We start from the raw sequence: 22,174 nt of genomic DNA, 5'->3' as shown, positions 1-22,174 counted from the left end.
GCTGGGTCTAGCAATTTAAAAAGACTAGCAAAGTCAATTTAACTTTGCATGCACTGGGAGACAGTAGTCAGTCCCAGAGAAGATGTTTAAACCTTGGAAAGTCTGAGAGCATCAATGTGCCACTGCACTGAGGGTGCTGTGTGACACACAAGAAAAAGATGATGCCTATGGCGTTGTCTAAAACTCCATATCCAAAGAACACAAAAGTAAAACACACATCAAAATACATGAAAGAGTGGGTAAAAAGGCTCATACTCTTTCCAGGTAAAAATTACATTCTTAGCAATCCTGCAAAGTTCCTGGGGGTCCCAAAAGGTAAGGGAAATTAGCATATTTATGTGAATTCTCCCTAACAGCCCAACTTGCCACATCATCGCCCACGCCCGCGCAAACAGGAATATAAACAAAAGATAAAACAGACCTGCTCACACAGAGAGTACCTTCTCTGTCTTGCCATAAATAGTATTTTGTAGGTGAATATTTCAATAATACATAAAAAATAGTGCGCAATGTTTCAAGTGCTTTTATTTTTCAAAGAATGTTCACAGGAAATTGTAAGCTCCATGAAACAAACAATTTTTTAATTTTGCGTGTAACTTGGAGCTGACAATGTTTTATTGTCCTTTTGTGTCCTTGTCTTGCCGTATGGCAAATTAGCTAAACAATTCAATAATGGTCCTTGGTGTGAGAGAACACAAGTCTTTTTTGCATTTTGAAAGGTGAAAGTTCTTGTTTCTATGGCTTCTTGCATCATGAATGCTAACATGTTGCTCCTTATTGCCGGAAACACAAATGGACATGTAGGGCCATATTGATCGTCCCAAATAACGGTGAGCAAAAAAGCACTGCTCATGGAAATCCTGCACTGTTGGTTCCAGAATCCGTCTGTTGACTCTTGGAAGCTGTTACAGGGGCAGTACGGTACAAAGTATCTGCGAACGAAACAGAATAACAATACATTTAAGTAACCATTGTTTATTTTAATATAATAAGTTAGCGTATAACTCATAACTGTTCGAAACCTAATCAAAGGCACAACACAGCCAATCTTTAACACACAAATCAAAACAAGGTGAACTGTTTAGAACACGGGTTGCGTACAATTTGAGCCCTGTAAATTAGGCATAGCTCCCATCGGGATGGTGAACCACATGGAGAAAACGAAGCACAATCATGGCAATCATTCAGCTTGAACCCCGAAGAGATGTCATTGTAACGAAGCATGCAAGATTTCTGTTTGAAAATCGAGCACGGTGCAAACAGACAGCATTTATGCCACAGTCCATAAATAATTATGCATACTGCACTCTAGCCTACTCATTTTTAATCCCAATAAAAATGTTATGTAATCTTCAACTTAACATAATTTCAGGAATGTCCATGGTTAGATTGTTCCCACAGGAAATCGCTCTGTACGATGTGATAATACTTGTGTTTTTCTTGCATTGGTATGGGCATTCTTAGACAGTTGTTGCCTTATTCTAGTAGTTGGTGTACCATGTAGGAAACAATATTTGTGTGTCTTTTCAACACTTATTGTTTTTGTGACTCTAATCATTGGGTCATTGGGGAAACAATTGTATAGCAGGCAAACTGATGTATTTGTTGGATGGTTGCTGTATGCTAAGTTGTTCCAGTTCCACAGAGTAGAAGGTATTTTTTTGTGCAATTATATATGTACTGGTGGGTGTTGGGGAGTAGGTTATTCTAATTTTGTAGAGTACATTTTAGGTTCAAGAATATTAAGTAGGCATTTGCAAGATTTGCTGGTAATATCTGCTTTAGAGTAATGGAAGTATCATTGCATTCAAACCACACACATTGCTTTTTAATGTATGCAGTATAGTGACCTGCACTAGTTGTGGCACCTGTGTGGTAGATTATGGCTACTGTTGTGAAGGCTTTCTTGCCAAATGATACTTGTCCATGTGTGAAGCTAGTAAGCTTGCAGTTGTTTTTGGTTCCCTCTGATAGGATAGCATATCTCCAAATTCAGCAGTATTTGGAACAAAACCATCTCCTGGGAGTTTGGCAGTCTGGTTTTAGGCCCCAACATAGAACCGCAATCGCCTTGATAGACCCTAAAGCAAAAATTGACTCACTCAGGGACAATGGAAAAACTGCCCAGCTATTGTTACTAGACCTTTCAGCGGCATTTCACTTGGTTGACCACAAAGTCCTCTGCAATCACCTGGACTCAGCCACGCACTTCTCACCTGAAGCCGTAGGTTGGATACAATCCTTCCTGAACAATAGGACCATGCGTGTCTTCTCGCCCTCAGCATCGGCAGACCCCATCCCCATTACCTGTGGGGTTCCACAGGGTTCTTGCATCTACCCACCATGTACAACATATTCACTAAGCCCCTTTTCCATGTTCTTGATGGTCTTGGTATCACCTACATCAACTATGCAGATGATACCCAGATCCTCTTACCGTTGACAGGAGATTATGACAAGGATTTGGCCTTGGTGAATAGGGTCTACCTCATCATTCATGCATGGATGGCCACTCATGGCCTATGCCTGAATGATGACAAAACTGATCTCTTAATCCTTGGCTCTACCCACAATTTGAATAAACTAGGCCACACATATTCCAGCTTCAACATAGATGATAACCTCATCAAAGTTGCAAAAGAAGTCACAACTTTAGGCTTCTACCTAGATGCCTCCCTCTCCTTCAACAAACAGGTGAATGCCATGGTCTCGGCCACCGCCTACACCTGCAAGCTAATTAGAGCCACCAAGCCTTTCCTCTCCACCTACAGTTGCACCACCATGACCAGGGCTCTAATTTTATCAAAACTGGACTATTGTTACACCTTATACGTAGGGGCCAACAAATGTATCATCAACAAAATCCATATTCTTCAAAATAACGCCCTTGGAGCAGCACTGGGCATTGCAAAAAAAAGCTCACATCTCAGCAACAAGAAGAAATGAATTATTAGCTTACCACTAAGACAAAATTCTGCTGAAAACAGCCTGACTTACACATAAGTGCCTGAACAACGTCGCCCCACAGTATCTTATTGAAAGAATCCAGAAACAGTCTTCCGTCCGCCCAACAAGAATGGCCAATTCCAATCTCTTCACAGTACCTAGGTTTAAACTCTCCAAAACTGGAGGAAGCAGCTTCCCAGTTAAAGCTGCTGAACTATGGAACTCCCTACCTCCTGCACTAACGGCAGACAAATCATACCCACACTTCAGATAAAACATTATCAAGTGGATCAAACAAAATGACTGCTAAACCTTTGTACTCCTCTGACAGTTCCACCCCATCATCTCACATTAGCTCCTGTACATATTGTATATTTAGTACCAAGGACGGCCCCCCATCACTGTCTTGTATATTTTTGTATATTTTGTATATTGTATACCTACCTCTCCCATCTTATATTGAATCTTGTCATTATTCTTAACCTGCTGACCCTACCCCTCCTGTACTTACCTGTAAAACCACTGGATAGATGTACACAGCAATGTAACCAAGCTGAAAGTATTTTTGTTTCTTTCTGCTCCCTGATACCTCAGGGTCTGGCATGTATTATAAATAATAAAACAAACAATAAGTTCTGATTGCATTTGTTTTCTTTTACAAATTTTGTGTTTTTGAGGAACCGGGTACATTTTGAGATGGGGTGTGCAGAGTGCACATCGTCTATTGTGCTATACGATGCAAGGAATGTCAGCGTTGACTTTACTTGCATCAAAATTGACTAGAAATAGTCCTTCAAGTGTACATAGGTGTGACAGTGCTACGTAACTCATGCCTTCATTAATGACTGTGCTGCCCATATCAATCAATGCTTGATGTAAGGTTAGACCTTGCGATTTATGAATAGTGACTGTGTATGCTAGCGACAGTGAAAACGGTTCTCTGCGTACATACATGTCTTTGAAAAGAAGGAATTGGGCTGTCGAGCGTCCTATCATTTTAACTTCTGAAAGTTTGTCAAAGTGGATGTTGACAAACTGAATGCTTTTGTCACAGGGTTATGTCTGGAAGCCAACAACTGTACCAAGTGCTCCATTAACTAAACCTTGCTCCACGTCAAGGTTACGCTTTAGCATTACTCTACAGTTTAAACACAATGTTAACATTTTCTCCAAGCCAGCTGTGTTAGAGATAGAGTATTCTAAAGCATTTGTTCGTGCTATGGCTTGTTGACACATAGGTATTGTCATACCGTACACGTCCAGTTTGTCTGTGGAGTAAATTTGCACTAGTGGTTGCATTCATTTCTTTTTTCAGCATTGTTTCATTGAATTGTGCACAGATTGCTAGAGTTGGCATTAAGGACATACAGCTGACATTTTTGTGTGCTAATTGTTCCATGACATCAGTAGCACATGTGTTATGTCTGTATAGCTCATGGATGCGTCTGGTATTTAGGATAGACTGAGCTTCCTTAGATAGTACACCAATCCAAATGCTTTTAAAAATATTGGAGTAGGTGAGGTCTGCAGACTGACGCATGTTTTCAGTTAGTTCTCTGTATTGGAAATGTTGCCAGAGATTTATATTCCCTATGCTTCCAAAGGTTTTACGGCATAGTTTGAGTCCTAAGGTTTTAAAAACACGGTCACCTTTCACTGGTGTTAATTGAAGGAGATCTCTGAAAACATTAACATGATTTCTTCCAAAGAGTTCTTCGTAGTCTATTTTGAGGACCTCTTGCAATCTGTGGTGAATCAAAGCCAACATTAGGGTGGAGACCATGCTCACCTCATCTATTTATTTGTTTCAAAACTCTGCGTAGCTCCATAGCAGTTTCTCTTGAAAGTTTGTAGTAGTCTAATGTGTTTTGCTGTTCTACTGGAAGGAGGCAGCCAAACCTGTGGGGGTGGTTACAACAGCTGGAAGCTTGTTGTTTGTTAATTGCTGGAGGAATTTAGTGATGATCTTTATTAAGAATGTTTTGCCTGAGCCAGCTTCACCACTTCCATACAGCAATGCAGGTTTATAGTGTTGACAGGTACAATTTTTAGTTTCCTGCTGCATACCATGCACAATTTCTTTAGTTACTTCTAGGAAAATGGTACGCTGCTCATTGTTTAGTTGTGATTTCTGTAGAGTAAAGTCTTCTGCAGATAGCTCATACTGACACATGGGCCCTCATTCCGAGATAGGAGGTAGGTTCCGTCCATTACTGGCATGGCACAAATAGCGTGTCCGAGCTGGTAATAGACCGCTAAAAGCGCACTATTAGGAGTTTGCGGGCACAAGCTTTGCGCCATGCCGGTAAAGACCCTAGCGGCATGCCACAAAACGGCAGGAAAACCCTCTACCGGCATGACCCGCACCGTAACACACACTACTGCCTTATAGCAACGCGGCATTAGCGGTGACAGTAAATAGCGGTCACCGTTATTTGCGGTCACCGTTAAAATGCGGAACTGGAAAAAGCATCATCACACAGGAACTGGAAGGAGCACAGCGGCCATCTTTAAAAACACAATCCATTGCCATCCTCACCAGACAGGACCCCTGGCACACATTCGACATACTAGGAAGAAACCATCATCAAGGAGGAATGCCCAAAGCGCCAAAAAAGGGAGCTGCCCACCTCCGAAAGGAGCAGTTCATCCCTAACGAACTCCAAATGCTGGTGGATACCCTCCATGAGCATGCTGACACTGTTTTCAGCAATGACATGCAGAGGGTGGCGGTGATTAAAAAAAAGGAGATCTGGGCTCTAGTGGGGCAGAAGGTGAGCGCCATGGGCAACACACCCTGTACCACACAGGATTGCAGAAAAAGGTGGGACGACCTGCCGCTGAGGGTGCACAGCATCCTCTCGGCTAATAGAAGCCAGGCCCTGGAGATAGGAGGAGGCCCAGGTTCGTCCATGAAATTAATGCCATGGGAGGAGACATGTACGGCCATGATAGGCCCCGAAGCCATAGAAGGGGTTGGAGATATGGAGTGCGGGGCAACGTCATGCGCTGATGGAGGTGAGTGTCCAAAGTCAATACTGCCAAAGCAAATGTTTTGAAAGTCACTGCTAAGGGCTAGCCAACGTGTCATGGCATGGTCGGCCACACCCCCCCCTTTAAATCATGCCGAAACAAGTGAGACCCTGGCTAGTGCCAGGTGCAAGGCCGTAACCTATATGACACGTACCACACAAAGTGGCCCATTCCGTGAGGCACACAGGGCAGTCGATGGAAACAGTGTGCATATGAGCCAGCACAGTACCCGGCCAACATGAGTGACACAGACATATGCATGCATTTACCACCCAAGCATAGAATAATGTGCCGTTCTCCACCCAAATGCCGATAACCCACTAATATCTCATTGTGATATTGTAGCCATGTCCAAATGCTGTCTCTCAAATCATCACTCATGCCGTCCCTCTCTTCCAGTAGCAGACAAGCAACCGGCCCAGCACCTCCAGGGGCCAAGGCAGGTGCCGCCGTCTACTTGCAAGCAAGAGAACACCTGGAGGCACACCACTGGCTCCAGACAGGCCCATGGAGGGTGCACCACCCCCACCCCTACCCCACCCTGTACTGGCGGCAGACACATGCCCTACGCCGCGCTCTGAGGAGTCGAGTGTGGCTGGGGAGATTGCAGCCATGGCCCCCCTCGATGTTGCCGACAGCCCATATCCATATGCGGAGCGACTGAGGAGGACACATATGAAGTCATCCACACCCCTGATGCCCAAACCAACCCCCAGGTCTCCTATAGTGACTCGGGTGAGAGTGACACACCTGAGCTTACTGGGCAAGGAGCAACACAGGGACATGCCAGTCCTGTTGCCAGTTCCCTTTCTGAAGTGCCGGAAACACATGTGAGCCCAATTCCCAGCAGTGCCACAACATCAGCCGTTGATGCAGAGCAGGCTGAGCAGCTCACAGGCCTGATCAATGACTTCATGCAGGACAATCGGCAGGCCAGGGAGGAGTGGCAGAATGAACTGAGGGTGCTGGTCCAGGTCATTACGGACAGCACCAACCGGCTCTGTGAGGTCGTTGGCTGGATAGCAGATGCTCTGGAGGCTGCACATCCTGCACAACAGCCCCAGCAGGAGGACACACCTTCTGCATGCTCCTCCACCCAGACCAGCCCGCGCTGTCGGTCCCAACGTACGATGCGTCGCCAGGACATGCCTCCCCCTGGCTCTGGTAGCGCACAGTGACAATGCTGCCATCCACATGTGGCCTATGTGGTCCTTATGGGACTAGTGTGGGGTTGTTGTGTTGGGAGGGGGTGAGGGTGTGTTTGGGAGTTGTGGTGGGAGGAGGAGGGGGGTGAGGGTGTGTTTGGGAGTTGTGTTGGGAGGGGGAGGGGAGGAGGGTGATGGAGGGTTTGTTTTTCACGTTTGCACCTTCAATTTTAATACAGCGGTTGTTCATCTAAAAAAAAGAGAGTAGACATTCATCATTGCGCACGTGTCATTTTATTTTGCACATTGCATAGTGTACATGTATCCCCACACCCAGTGCCCGATGTCCTGACATCCTCACACCCTCTGCTGACTTGTGTGTCAGACATATTGTCCAATCAATGCTTGCCGCACGGCACGTCCCTCCTGTGCATCGGCACCGTGATGCTGTCCTGCCCCTTCTTCCTCCTCCTCCCCTTCATCATCATCAGGTGGTAGCAGTTCCATGTCAGGGGGCAGGGGAACGTTCCGACGGATGCACATATTGTGTAGCATTACACATGCCATGGTGATCTTGGACACCTCGTCATGGCTGTAGATGAGTGCCCCACCCAACCGACTGAGGCAACAAAATCGTGCCTTCAACAGGTCAAAGGTCTGCTCAATCACCACACGTGTACGGGTATGGGAACGATTGTAGTCCTCCTTGTGCCTGTTCTGTGGGTTTTGGACAGGGGTCATGAGCCACGGCTTCAAGGGATAGCCACCATCAGCTGCATGAGACAGGAATGAAGGTAAGTGTTTGTACATTCATGGCGGACAACTGAACTAGTCTTACATGCCAGCAGGTGATTTCTGCCCATACGCACATGTGCCTGGATGCATTGACCCAATTTTTGGCCCCGCTATGTGTCCTGTGCAATGGAATGATGGAGGGGGTAGCATCTTCAAGATGGTTTATGGTGTGCACTCACATCTTGTTGCACGTGCATCGTATATGCATGCAGCAGTCTTGGGGTAAAATCATTGATGTGCTGTGTTCTGTGAGATTTGGTATTAGGGAGTGTTGGCTGTAGTCAGTAGCATATTCGTCATTCTGCACTGATCAGTACCATGGTGACTTGCAGCACTCCTATGGGTGTGCGGAACCAGTGCCACACTGTGGTATCCCTGTTAGGCTCACTTCAATGCACTCCCAGGGATGACTGTCCTGTGTGGTAATATGCTGGAGGCAGCGACAAAGTGCATATGTAGTGCATAGTGCAGGAAGCCCTTACGGTGTGTGAGGGCCGCCGATGAGTGGTGCATGTGTTGTTGAATGCGGCCTGGTTACCTGTTAGTCATGTAGTGTTAGGTGTCAGCCTTACTTCATCACTGTGGGATTTGGTAGTCATGTGCCGTTTCACTTGCTTTAGGGCACATTGTTCGTTGAGGTGCACATCATGCACTGGCTTCAACATTTCCACCCAGGTGGAGTATGCATCTCCCCCCTCTTCCCAACCACCTCACAATCCCAATGCACTGCCATGGCCCAGTCAGGCAACTCACCAAGCAGCCAGGCACGTAGTCCAGCATGTCGCTCCATATAGCGTGGTAGCGTGGAGTTCTGCAGAACCAAAGAGTCATGAGTTGATCCTGGATATCGGGCACAGCAATGTGTGATGATCTTGCTGGCGTTACATACCATCTGCACGTTGATGGAGTGGTATTGCTTGCGGTTGCGATACGCCACCTCCATGGCATGTGGGACCACCAACTCCACATGGGTGCAGTCGAGTGCACCTATACAATTTGGTATGTCTGCCAGTGCAAGGAAGGCAACTTGTGTATCGAATATCTCCTGGGGAGTCTGTGGTAGGGATATGTAGTCCCTTGTGTGCTTGAGGAGGGCATCCAGCACTTGGGTCAGTATCTGGGAAAATAAGGGTTGTGATATCCCATCATGTGCCCCACTGTGTGCTGGTAGGTGCCTGTGGCAAGGAAGTGGAGCACAGACACTACCTTCAGTAGAGGGGGGGTGGCGGTGTGTATTTCTATAAGGCTCACTATGTCGTCATGTATCAGGTCCACTATGGTGGTGATGGTGTCATGGTCAAGCCGGTACAGGGTGTGGATCTGCTCAGGTTTTAGGTTGAAGGGGGTGGCTCTGATGCGAGGGATTGGGGGCAGCCGGCGTGGTAATGGTGGCTGCACTGATAGGGCATGCTGGGCCTGTCTCACCCTCCTTCTCCTCCTGTGTATCCTCTGTGGTGGGGGCTGTGGTTGTTGTTGCTGTTGTTGTTGCTGCCTTGCAAGCAGGGCCTCCAGCTCCAGTAGTGCTACTACTATTGTTATCATCTTGGTGTGGAGGGGGTATGGTGTGTGGGGGTGCTCCTTTTGTGCTGTGACAGACTCCATTGCCTCCACCATTGCTGATTGTGTGCACCTTTGGCTCTTAGAAACACTGTTCAGGGTTCTTTACACCTTCTCAGAGATGCCGGTATTTACTCCATGCCGGTAAGGTACTTTTCGGCCTTCAGTAGGCCGTTATTTACATGTCCGCATGGCTTGTAATCAGCTCCAGTTTACGGCATGACGGTAATGCCGGCATGTTGTGTAGCGCGCACGCGCCTGGATTGCTATTTACGGCATCGTAATGTACGATGCCATAAATAGCAGTCTGGTTGGTCAGAATAGCCCGCAGTGGTAAGTGATGCCGGTAATCCTTTACCGGCATCGCTTTTACCTTACCTCCAACCTCGGAATGACCCCCATGGTTTTCTCTACTTCAGTCATCGCTAATTCTGCCTCATTTGCTATGAGTAACTGTCCAAGTGGTTCTTGGCTTCCTGTCAGAGAAGGTTAACTGCTCTCAGGAGTATCTATATTTAGTTCTTCTTCTTGTTGGTGTTCATTGTTCAACAAGTTTTGGTACTGCGTATGGTTTATATCTGTTATGGTGCTTTCACTTGCATTGAAAGCATCTTCACTAGAGGCAGGGGTGTCTAATAAATCTTTGTCTATTCTCCATGGTTTAAAAAATTGCAGTAGGGCGTGTAGTTCAGTTCTTTGTGTTCAGGAGTTTTTAATGACAGCTTCATATGATTAATCAGGCTGCATTAGGTTAGTATCACTATGCTGCCCTCACAACTTTTGACTTTGTATTTACCTTTTTTCTCATCTGGTTTAATGTTATTTTTGTATGAGAAGATTTGGGCTATGTTGTACAGGCACATGGTTTCTAAAGAAGTACTCCTGTTTGGGTATTATGTGTCCAATAAGTTGTTTTTTCTAAATGTCCTGGCTGTTGGGATCATTTTTGGCTATTGTTTCTATGTCTTGGTATGATTTGAGAACTCTTTTTCTGGATGCAGCAGGAGCAAGGCTTAGCCACACTATGTTTTCAGGTTTCTGATATAAGGCAGTGCCGGTTAAATGGTTTGCGGCTTCGTAGCAACCACATTCTCTATGGGAGAGCATTTTTATGCCAAAGCTGTACAATTTCTGTGACAGTGTTTTGTCTTATGATATGTCATCCCAGAGGTCTTAAGCTCCGTTTTCTCTGCTTTGGTTAAGTAGGCTGTGACATATCATGCAACTGCAGTGGAATTGTCTGCAATGTACTGCACATCTATATTTATATATTTATAAATGATTGCATTGTAATTATTGATGTGCTTTGATGTTTTGGTTCTTTTCATGCAGTATGTGTTCTTAGGAGATTCGCCTTTCACACTGTGTCTAACCAAAGACATGAAGCAGTTTACTTGTCCTGTTGCTGTGACTGGTCTAGGCTGGAGAAACCAAAGCGGTATTTGGTGTAGTATTTGCCTTTTTTTATATCTGCGCTGACAATAATTGCCACACTTGTGTCTTTAAAACTGCAAAATGTGTGCATGTAGGTCGCTATGTGTACTTTCTGAAGGGATTTCGCAAGTGACATATTTGTGAATGAACTGCAAAACAGTTGCATCACTCTCCTGACCACATTTAGGAGCATTTTTAATCCACAACAGCATGTGGATGTGTGGTGCTCCTCTGGCTTGATATTCTTTTCTCCTAAAGAAGGGTTCCACTTCTCTGAGGGGAGGAAGTGTTTTATTACAAATGAAGTGCAGCATGGCAATGAAGCGATGATGGAAGTACCTTGATACATTTACAGGATCAAGAGAGCAGAGTTGTCCTGGTGTTTCATGTCTATGTGTGTTTTGTTTTTGTTTGCTCTGCATAGAAAAGTGTGCAAGTCTTCCCATGCATACTCTGCGCAACTTAAAGTGACAAACCATGTGGGTGGGCCAAGGTTGCGTAGCATACACTGTACTTGCTAATGAATGTCCTCTGAGTCCTGTGCATTTGCTCACTGCTCAGGAGTCCATAGTTTGTAGTATTTTCATTTTTTCGTTGTCATTGGCTTTCACATAGTGATTGAGGAACGGATGCAAAGACTTGATAGAGTTTTGGCATATGTTACATATTGATGTGCATGGCTATTTGTAGATGGGGCGTATTGGGTCGGTGGAATGGAAAGTTGATTCTAAGTTTGATGGGGATATTTGTGAAAGCAGTGTTTCTTCTTCCATTATGGTATTGTCTACCTTTTCATACCCTCACCCACTGCTATGTATGGCGTTTTGGTTTGTTTGCTCTTGTTTGTATGATACTTCATTCAAATATGGCTCTGTGCTGGTGGTGTGAAACCACTGAACTGTCCAGATATTGCCAAAGGTATCTATGCTGATATTGTGTTTGTTGCGAAGTACTGGTTGTAGTTTACTAATTCATTTTGTTAGCGGTTTTATTCTGTTGAAAATTAATGCAAAGAATTTCCTTTTGAGGAGCATTGCACTGTCTACAAGAGATTCCGAGATCAGCTTTCTGTGGTAGGTTTTAAGGGTTGAGCATGATTTTTCCGCTGTATTTATAAGGTTCAGGAACATTTTTTGTAAAATTATTTTTTTGAATGCTTACTTGTAGCTAAGTTACCATGTGTACGTGCTCTGTTAGCAGTAGTGATAGTTGCAATCCTTTTAGTATTTTTATTTTTTATTTTTTACATTTTGAAAGAGGAGTTAAAGTTTGTTTCCAGTTAGGAGCTTGTGTTTTTGTTAGTGACTGTATTAGCTGTTTTGTTTGAACTTTCTGTACAAATTCTACTAGAGGCGGATGGCTATTTTGTATGCTTTTAGGTTGATCTGCTCTATTTCTGCATTGTTTTCTATGGAGTTGCTTTTTGATAGGCATTTTGTAGTATCTGTTGGAGAAAAAAAGGAAAGTGTGGGTGTGCAGGTTGTGCAATGTATATGTGGGCACTGTGTATGAGCGTTTGAAAATGAGGGTAGTCAAACACATAGAGATGTGTGATTGTGTAATGGGTTATTACTTTATGTTGGGAAGGATGTATTGGTATCTGTGTGTTACTATAATGGGGGTCAGATGAGAATAGTAAGTGGGCACCTGTTGAGGGGCAATGGATAAGAATGAAGCAAATACTGTTGGGTTGCTGGAATTGTGATATCCTACAATACAAGAACACTGCACTGTATGACTAAGAGGCAGAGCACTACGATAGCATTGCAATTAATTTGTTGGATGTTGAGGGTAGCTTTCTTCTGCCGTATGAGGTGCACTTTAGCAAGTGTGTGTGTGTGTTGATGTAGGACTATTTAGTTTGTAAATGGATTAGTGCAAGTTGTAGTAAGGTGACAAAAGGTTCGGAAAGATGTACAGATTGGAAAGGAGAATGTTTTCATGTGTGCAATTCCATTCACTTTTCTGCAGATATATCCTTGCTACATGAGTGGAGCAATCATTTCATTTGTTGGATTTATTTATCCAGATTTCCAAGAATTGTACTGTTCTCAATGCACACATACTTGTTTTTGCTTTTTAAGTAATGGTGCATTCTGTGAACTGTGCAAGGTAAGTGGCAAGAACCCTGTTGACATGCATGCAATGTATGTACTTGGTATGTTTTGGTATGATACATTCAGTTTTCCTTTTCTCCATGCATTTTAGGAATTTTATAGGAGATGTGTTAGTATTGGAGGAGGTTGTAAAAATGACAGAAGGAAAGAAGAGAATAACAGTTTGAACATTACAAATGGGGTATATGGGTAAATGAAAGCTTTCAAAGCACATAGCATTGTAAGTGCCACTTGATCATAGGTGATGGGACAAATGACAGTAGGCTTTTTGAGTAGGTTATGGAGGGTAACTGGTAGGTACCCTGTTCACAGCACTTATAACAGATGTGTAAATGTACTGTACAAAAAATATTCATACCTGTAGTTTTTGTTGATGGATGGAGAGCTGGATGTATCTGGAAGCAGAAATCTTGGATAGTTTTATAGTACTTTTTGATGGAGGTGCTTTTCAATCACAGGAGACCTATACTCTGAGTGTTTAACAGTACATCTGGAGTGTTGAACAGAAGTTATAGAGTTAGATGTAGAGGTCTTGGATGTGATTGGTCGATGGCTGTGTGACTGCTTACCAGTAGCCAATGAGATAGTGGTGTAAAGTGTAAGTGGAAAGGGAAGAAGGGCTGTTCTGTCTTACAAGATCCGCAGACAACGCGGTTGTCCGCAGATCACATGTGCTGCATCTGGGGATTGTTAGCATGATTGGCATGGAAATGGGAGTGTACTATGGGCATTATCCAATCAGGTGTTCAGGGTGTGCTGAATAGGAAAGGATGGCAATACTTTGTTTCATTGCTGTGTTGGTTGTCTAGTGAAGATGGCTAGAGTTACTCTATGGATAACGGGAGATTCCTTTGTATGTGATCTGGAGAGCTATGCAAAGAAAAGAGGGTTTCCTGCAGATCTTGGTTTTCCGGGCATGGAGGTTTTATGGACAGTGTGCCTGGCCGCAATTTGCAGGCACTGCTTGCTTTTTGTAGAAACATGGCTACTTTTGGTCGTCCTGGTGTTTTAGTGGTGCACTGTGGAGGAGAGCATTTGGGCTACACTAGTGCCCCAAGTTTGGTTCCTCTATTGAAGTTGTTCGTGGAAGAGCTAATGTTGCTTTTCCCTAGTGCAAAGGTGTTTTTTTCTCAAATAATACCAAGAGCACTATGGAACAATCCCAATGTCTTCAATCCCCAGCAAAATGTTGCAAGGTGCCTTGTTAATAGCGGCATGGATGTGGTTTTGGGAAGTGCTGAGATGTCTGTTTTCTCCAATGAGAACATTGATTCCCTTAGTGCGCAATACTTTACTGGAGATGGCGTTTCGTTGTTCTTCCTTGAAAATGCTTGTTTTTTTGGATATCCAGGGGATGCCTTGCACAAGTTGATGTAAGGCAGCAAGGAGGAAAAGCAGAGAAAGAAAAAAGCCCTGAAACAAATAGAAAATAAAAGGTGTTTCTTCAGTAGCACCTAAAAAAAATAAAAATAAAAATAAGGCTCTTCTCAGAGCCACAACTAAAGAGGAAATACTCTACCCTGGTTGAAATGTGTTCCCCCGCCCCAGCGCAAAGCACGATATGTCCGTGAACACAATGGTATTTCGAGGATCGCACAAGCCACATCTGGGGCTTTTGAGGATGGCAGGCATGGAAATTGGACTGTGGAGGCCAGGGGATTGCTCAATAAGGTTTCCTGGGTGTGGTGTGTAAGGAGAGACTGTGGCAGAAGGTCTGTTTGCAAAGAGGCGTGCAGATGCCCATGGTTATGGCTATGTCGTTCAGGAGGCAGAGTGTATGGATTTTGGGGGACTCCTGGATACATTGGTTGGAAGTGCCTGCAGAACACTGTGGAGTGACTGCACATCTTGGATTCCATCATTTGGAGGTCCACTGGTATGGAGTGCGTGGAATGAAGTGGCTAAATTTGGTTCCTCTTTGTGCAACTTTGGTGATGATCGATCATCCTGACATTATTATTATTCATTGTGGAGGGAACAGTTTAGGACATGTTACTGGAATTTCTCTGCAGTTTGCAATAAAGGAGGCACTTGGCAAGTCTTGGACATGTTTCCAAACTCCCGAGTCATTATTTCTCACATTGCCCAAAAACAGATGTGGCTGCGTTCTTCTTCATTTGGTCCGCAAATGGAGAAAGCAAGGCACAATATCAACAAGGCTGTTTGTGCGTATTTTTGAGAGATGTTGGCATGTCCTCCTTCCACAATGAAAATATTGCGTTTCGTAGCACAAACATTTTTTGCAGAGATGGAGTCCATCTTACTGATGCTGGCAATCAGCTTTTTCTTCAAAATATCCAAAATGCATTGCATTCCTTTTGGAAAGTACAGGAACATTTTTCCAGTAGGTGTTGGCCACTTCAACCCTTCCAAAAACAAACACCACAAAAAGGCTCTTTTCAGAGCCACCACTTTGTCCCGGAAAAGAGTGCAATGTTTTTGATGGTACCACACCTACATTTTCTAGAAGTCCACGGACTACCGCCCGGCCTGCGGACTTACGCAGGCTGTGCGGCGTCCTGCATCATTTCATTGGCAATTCTATTTTTAAACTGTGAAAGGTTTTTGTTGTTGTTTTGTATTTTTTGGGGGGGTTTTTGCACACAAGACACAAGGAAAGGAAGAGAAGGGAGGGTAGGGAAGGGGCATGAAGCACAGAGATAAGAACAGGCAGTTGGAGAGAGGAAGATGTTCGGTGGGCCTTACTTACTTATGCTCCCGGACCGAAGCCTCAAAAGCACTTCGAAGTTGCTCCCCCTGCAGAGCAGCGCATCGCAGTACATGCACAATACAGTGACCTTCGAAAGGTAAGGGTCTGCTGCGTTGCGTATGGCCCGCAAGGCTGGTTCAGGGATACGCTGCCCAACAGAAGTGTCATTGTGGTGTCAGGAGCAGATACAGAGGATGCTGCTGAGGAACTCAACCTACTACCTTGTTCGAAGGGAATGACCCTCCGAACTGCAGCCTTGTGGTTCGACCTCAGGTGTCACCGCATGGAGGTGGGGCAAGCTGTACAACCCGGTTTGCCACAACTGAGTACCATCTTGCACTCAGTGCCGTTCACCTTGTTTGCACAAGCTTTGTGCATGTTTCCAACGGTGGTAAATAGCCTCCACACCCAAGACTTACACTGCTTGCAGGCAATGGGGACTTCTTCTACCTCATCCTCGCTCTCCTCTTGATCCCTTTCTACTTCACCACACCTGTCCCCTCTCCAGGCCCTTGGAAAGTTGTTGGTGGTGGTGGTGGTGAGGGAGAGGCTGTGGGTGCTGCTGAGGTAGAGACAGTAGCAGCAGACTTGGTTGCCATTAGCTCCAAAGGTAGAATTGAGCAGAAAGCAATTCTAGCAAGGACCAATCTGGAACACTGTTCTGGCACAGCAGCAAAAGTAGCACAGCAGAGAATATTTCTGCAGAAACCAATTGCAGCAGGAAGGAGCAATCTGGACCACTGCTCTTTTCTGGCAAGCCATAAACAGAATGAGGAGCAGCTCTGGGGTGTGGCCTTTTATAGGTGTGCTGGGGAGCGCTTTGAACCCAAAAGCAGACCTAGAAAGTTACCAAAAATGGTCAGATTGCCAGGGGCATAGTGTGGGACCTCTGTAAGGGTGGATTTTCACAGTAAAACACCTTGTATTGGCCAAAAAAACACTTTTTTTTCGATGTCCGGGTGGCCGACTATGTCCACAAATAAGGGACAATGCTCAGCGTTGGTGCGGTCACATAGTGACATTGCAAACGTTCTCGAATGGGATGGCTGCTCACAAGACACCTATTGCGCGGTATACATTGTGCACATGTGAATAGGTGTCCTAAGTACAGGGTTGGGCTCCCTGAACTAATTAAAAGTTCAACACACATGCGGCAGACATTTCCAAACAGGAGCAGTGTTTTTAGGACCCAGGAGGTGAGATACGCATTTGTGCCCAGGTATCTGTCAGACATGGGTGGGCACCTTGAACTAATCAAAGTATGTCACAACTTTTTTTGGACATTCCGGACAGGGGCGGTTTTACCAGGACACAGAGTATGAGATATGCAAGCACGTAGGTGTCCGCCGGAAGAGGCAAGGGTTCCCACAACTAATTAAAGGTGCGTCACAAGTTTGCGGACATGCGGACAGGTGTGGCATCCTAATGAGACCTCTATTTTGATTGTGCACAGGCCAGACAGGGGCAGTGTACGTAGGACACTTACATTTTGCATAATTGTGGGTATCCCGGACAGTGCCGCGCTCTGCGGACTTATAACAGGATTTTAAAAAAAAGGAAAATACACACTCACGCACACAGCAACAGTATACATATACACCTTTATTTTCACACATACATAGACACAATTAGGAAAGGGAAGGGGTAGCTGAAGTGGAGACATATACAGGGCAATTGGGATTTTCTATAAGTTGGGCATCAGGAGAGGGAAGGGATTGGGGTCTCATCGTAATGTCTTTCTTTAGAGGGAATTCATGGGGATGGTTGGCTGGGATTGGGGCATGGGGTACAGATGCATGTGGGGCAGTGGTACCTGATTGTTTCCATAATATGTCCTTGTACCAAATCTTTTAAGTTGGCAAAACTGTTTAGCAATTGCTCAATTTTTGCATCCAGGCTGTCTAGCTTATTATTTACTGAGTCTGTTTCATTTTCTTTGCGTGCATGCCCTTGTGGAAGAGGTGCTGCTTCTGGTGCATTTTCTTCATTTCTTGTATGAACTGTTAAACAAAAAAATATCTGTCAGGTATATATGAAGCAATGTGTATTAACTGTCAAACTTTTCAGACTGTGTTGTGTACCAATGGGGTTACGGTTTTCACTCATTTCATCGTGAGGGAAATTCTCTTCCAGCCATTCTAGGGTGCTTGCCATTTCTGAGAGAAAAAAAAAGAAAATTATTTGTTTCTATTATTGTACACTGAACCAACTGTGCAGTCATGGGAACACATTGTGTGTACTTACCAATTAGTAGTGTAGTTCTGCTTTCAGTAGTTTGCAGTTCTTCTGATAACAGTTCCTTCTTAGTTTCTATGTAAAGCAGCACTGAGGTAATATTGTTGGAAGCATACGTTATTTTTGTTGTTGGTGCATTCCATTATGGTGCATACCCCATGCATTTGTTCTGATCCTTTCATAAGTACAGAGTTTGTAGACCTACTGTATTTTTCATTGTAATTCACGTATGTGGTGCAGTTTGTATATGTTCAGTGTCTTTGCAGCATGGTACAGCAATGTGAGAGAACCCCTGACCTTTTGAGCAGTTTGGATGATACCCAATGTCGGCGGATAGTCGCATAGTCCGGGGACCCTGGTGCTATCAGCATGGGGGCGGGGGTTCCGTATGTTGAATGGTACATCTATACAAATTAAGGGTATCCTGGTAAAAACCTATGAAATTCAGTGAAAAAAACGTTGTTAAAGGGACGTTATGGTTAAGTTGCGCTACTAAAAACCTATCAAATTCAGTGAACAAAATGTTGTTAAAGGGAAGTTATAGTTACTTTGCACTAATAAAAACCTAGCCATATTATGGTTACAAGTAAAATCAAAAATCACCAGAAATTCACAAGTTATGGTAAGCTAAGCAACCATAACTCGTGCTACCACAGTGCACTGCTAAGACTAACACCCATGACATCAAAGATGATATCACAAATGTCATTGATAACATCACTGATGACATCACATATGCATTTACTTTTCATGAAATGTCTGTGCATTATAATGTTGCCACACAACTGTCAGAGGTCATTGGGAGAATTATCATGAGCTAATTAGTTCATTAGCAATGCATTGCTATTAACATCATTGTGTTCTCGACGGCCCGTGCCGACTACCTAAGGTTTAGATTTAACCTATGTTGTACCCGCGAGGTACTCTGTAGGCGTAAAGTGATCCCAGCTGAGAAAAACTATTGTAGATATTGTTTAATGTTGGATGAAAATGAAACCCTACAGGTTAGTAAATGCCATGTTGTAATGCTGCATACCAAAAGTACAGACAGTTCTTGCTTGTTCCCTACCAACGCTCTCATTGTAAGCAAATACCACCAGCCTGTTACGGGTCCCCATAAAGTCTATGCCAAAATGAAAACTTTTGGGTCTGTACTTTAGACACATATTATGACACACCTCCAAATCCCCAGTGTTGCAAAACTCAGTGAGCTCATTCAAATATTTTGTTAGCACTTTGTTGCACACTATTTTTTGAAGGGCTTTGCGAGCAGGGGACAAGACACTTTTTCCTGTGTTCCAGCTCAGATCTCAAAGGTCAATGTTGGCACGTGTGATAATACTTGTTATATTCCCATGAGTGTTTTTTGTAGAATGTTAAAGCAGTGATTGCCACTTTTCCAAAAAAACACATCTGAACCCTCACACATTTTCGAACACCTCCATAGATGGTTGCAGGTGGAATTGAACCATTTTAGAATTTCTTCACATCCATTTTTTCCCAGCAGCTTTCATTTTCTTGGCTATTGATTTCAACGTGTGCCATACATCAAATTGATGCTGCTCTCGCATGACCTTTGCAATGCCAAAATGCCCACCCATGGCTATCAAATCCATTTGCAATCCCTTTGAATGCAGAAGTTCAATGGATTTGATGAAACGATAATTCTCCATGCCTACAGATGATTTATATTCTGACACTTGTGCTACAACAGACCTCGCTATTTGTTTGGGCGTCCATGTCCTAGAAGTGGTAAGTGCAGTAATTAGCTAGAAATCCAGGACTGTCACACTGTCCATCACCAGCAATCCTGCATCTTTTGCCTGCAAGAGCATTGTCAATTGATTCCAGGCATGACTTAAAGCAGGGAAGAAGACATTTCTCTGATCGCTGTAAAATGAAGTTTTAGCAATGAACTCAAGTCCTTCAGGTTTACAGAAACTTGACATCTTTCTAAATATTGATCCGCTGAATAATAGAGCACTAGAATGAATTACATTTCCTGCTGGTACTTTGCCAAGAATGGGTTGAGTGGACTATAAAAAAGGTGAATGTTTGTGCTTTTATGTTTATTGAATGTTTAGTGAATGTTTGTGAATGAATGTTTAGTCTTGGGAGGATAGCTCAGTGGCAACATGCTCGCCTTGGAAGCAAGACATTACGGAGCAACACAGGTTTGAACCCCGGGTCGGCGCTTTGAAACCTCTCGGTATTAAGCGTGTTATAAATAACCTATCATATCATATCACAAAGCTCCCCTTGATCTTCAGGTTGGTTCCACTAACTTTGCCATTAAAATTAACTAAGGGGCTCCCAACAAGTCCTCCCACATTTTCCAAAGTGGTATTTAATCATTTTTTTTTTAAATTGCAAAAAGGCAACTGTCAAAGACAATGTATTTGGGCTCACTCAATAGCCATTTGTCCTGCTAAGTGCTGCATTCTGATTTGTATGAATTCCTCCTCGCTACCCATGGTGCAGTCAGGGTCTTTCTCCTTTTCATTGATCAGTTCATTGATAAGTTCAGAAGATGCCTCTGTTTAAGACTCTGTTGGAAAAACAGGGAGCTATAGATCTTTATATTGCAGCAATCCATTCAAAGGCGTAGATTGGGTGAGCGGATTGGCAAGTAATGATGACGCCTCTACTGCAGGGTCTGTCAGGGATGTCATTTCACCAAAATGCCAGGGGTAGCGGAAGTGACATCACATGACCCTTGACCCCCTGATGACATCATAGAAAACGATGTCATTTGACCCCACCCCGAAGTGATATCGCGGGAAGCAATGGAACACGACCTTTCACCGGTTGACAAAACAGAAGTGAAATCACATTGCATTGTACACTACGAAAAATATGTTTACAATATCACTATAATGTGATGTACATTTCATACAAGAATGGATCGCCATATGTATCGTTAAGATCAGTGTGTATAGGCCCATATTACCAAATTACTGTGAATGCAAGCAGACGTCCATGACCAAATGATAATAATGTGTTATTATATAGCACTTACGCTTAAGCGCTTTTTATAGAAAAAATATACACCCAATATCACCCAACCTGTGTTGGTACTCATTTATCGACCTCAGAAGGATGAAAGGCTCAGTAGAGGCATTTTAAAACAGACTAAATCAGTAACTCACCCCCTGAAGTGTGCCTGAAATAAACCTTTAATGAGGCTGGCAATTATTGTATAGAATTCCAGAAAGACACATTATATCGTATTCCTATTCTTTGTTATTTAGGGTCAGTGCTGAAAGTGTTATGGCATTCCTGTTCTTATTTTTCTTGTTTTTTTAAGGGGCCTGAACAAGAAAGCCAGCCACTCAAGAAGTAAAGAGTCACATGGTGCTGGCCACAGCCCAGAGGCTTGCATTACCAAAAAAAAATGTTTTTAAAAAATAAAGATTTTTTTGTTTTTTTGAGGTCGCAAGTGAGACCACAGAGGTCGCAAGGGAGACCTCAGAGGTAGCATTTGCGACCTCTGGCGACCCCTAAATGACGTATGTCCATGGGGTCTGTCAGTTCATATGGACATTGTGTGCTGTAAGAATGATCCATTATTTCTTTGCATGGCTCGCTGGTGATAGTCCCCTGAAATGCCAGCCACTGCAGATGGGCATCCAGAGTCTGAATTTTGGGACTACTATATATCCCTCTTGGGCCACACTCCAGCCTCCTGCCCCATTAGTAATTAATTGTCATTCGCAACTGTTAGACCCTTTTTCATTGGTGCTCGAGGGAAGAGCATGGCCCCCAGCCTGACCCTGCATGTAGGATGTGCTTCCTCGCAAACTGCTGTAGGTTATCATGTGTCCCCGTGTGCGTGCAGGCAGCATGTCACAGAGGAGGCACAGGGGACGCACACATTTCACCCCATCCCTAATCCTCGAGTGCGGAAAACGGCGCAACCAACGAGCACTTTCAGGCGCGAAAAATAGCAATCTGAAGCATGCACATGAAAGCTTCTGCAAAGCGCACCTACTGCTTGAAAAGCTCCGACCCTGCACACTTATATGCGAGCCCCAGCTGCATTTCCCTTTGCTGCATCCCCAACCCTACGTTTTGTTTTCTGGAGCTGCCCTGTGTTCTCCTAACGTGCGGCCCAACCCTGCTGGCGGTTTCAACCCATCCTTCCCCCTCCGTACATTCCCTCTATCTTTCACCCAGGATCACTGTAACGCTTGAATCTGGGC

The 22,174-nt window shown here is 44.2% G+C and overlaps 1 long non-coding RNA gene across 1 annotated transcript in view; it reads right to left on the bottom strand.

The window, feature by feature from the left end:
- Positions 1-507: 507 nt before the first annotated feature.
- The window catches only part of LOC138489646 (uncharacterized), a 59,185-nt gene continuing 37,518 nt past the window's right edge, over positions 508-22,174 (bottom strand). Inside the window, exon 2 of the long non-coding RNA XR_011274848.1 lies at positions 508-932. This is a non-coding gene — a long non-coding RNA (uncharacterized lncRNA). The remainder of the gene's footprint in view (positions 933-22,174) is intronic.

The sequence above is a fragment of the Ambystoma mexicanum genome, chromosome 9, assembly GCF_040938575.1.
Source record: "Ambystoma mexicanum isolate Mex_15411 chromosome 9, UKY_AmexF1_1, whole genome shotgun sequence".
NCBI classification, from domain to species: Eukaryota; Metazoa; Chordata; class Amphibia; order Caudata; family Ambystomatidae; genus Ambystoma; species Ambystoma mexicanum.
Note: the sequence above shows the minus strand (reverse complement) of the source record. Positions and strands in the feature narration are given on the sequence as shown.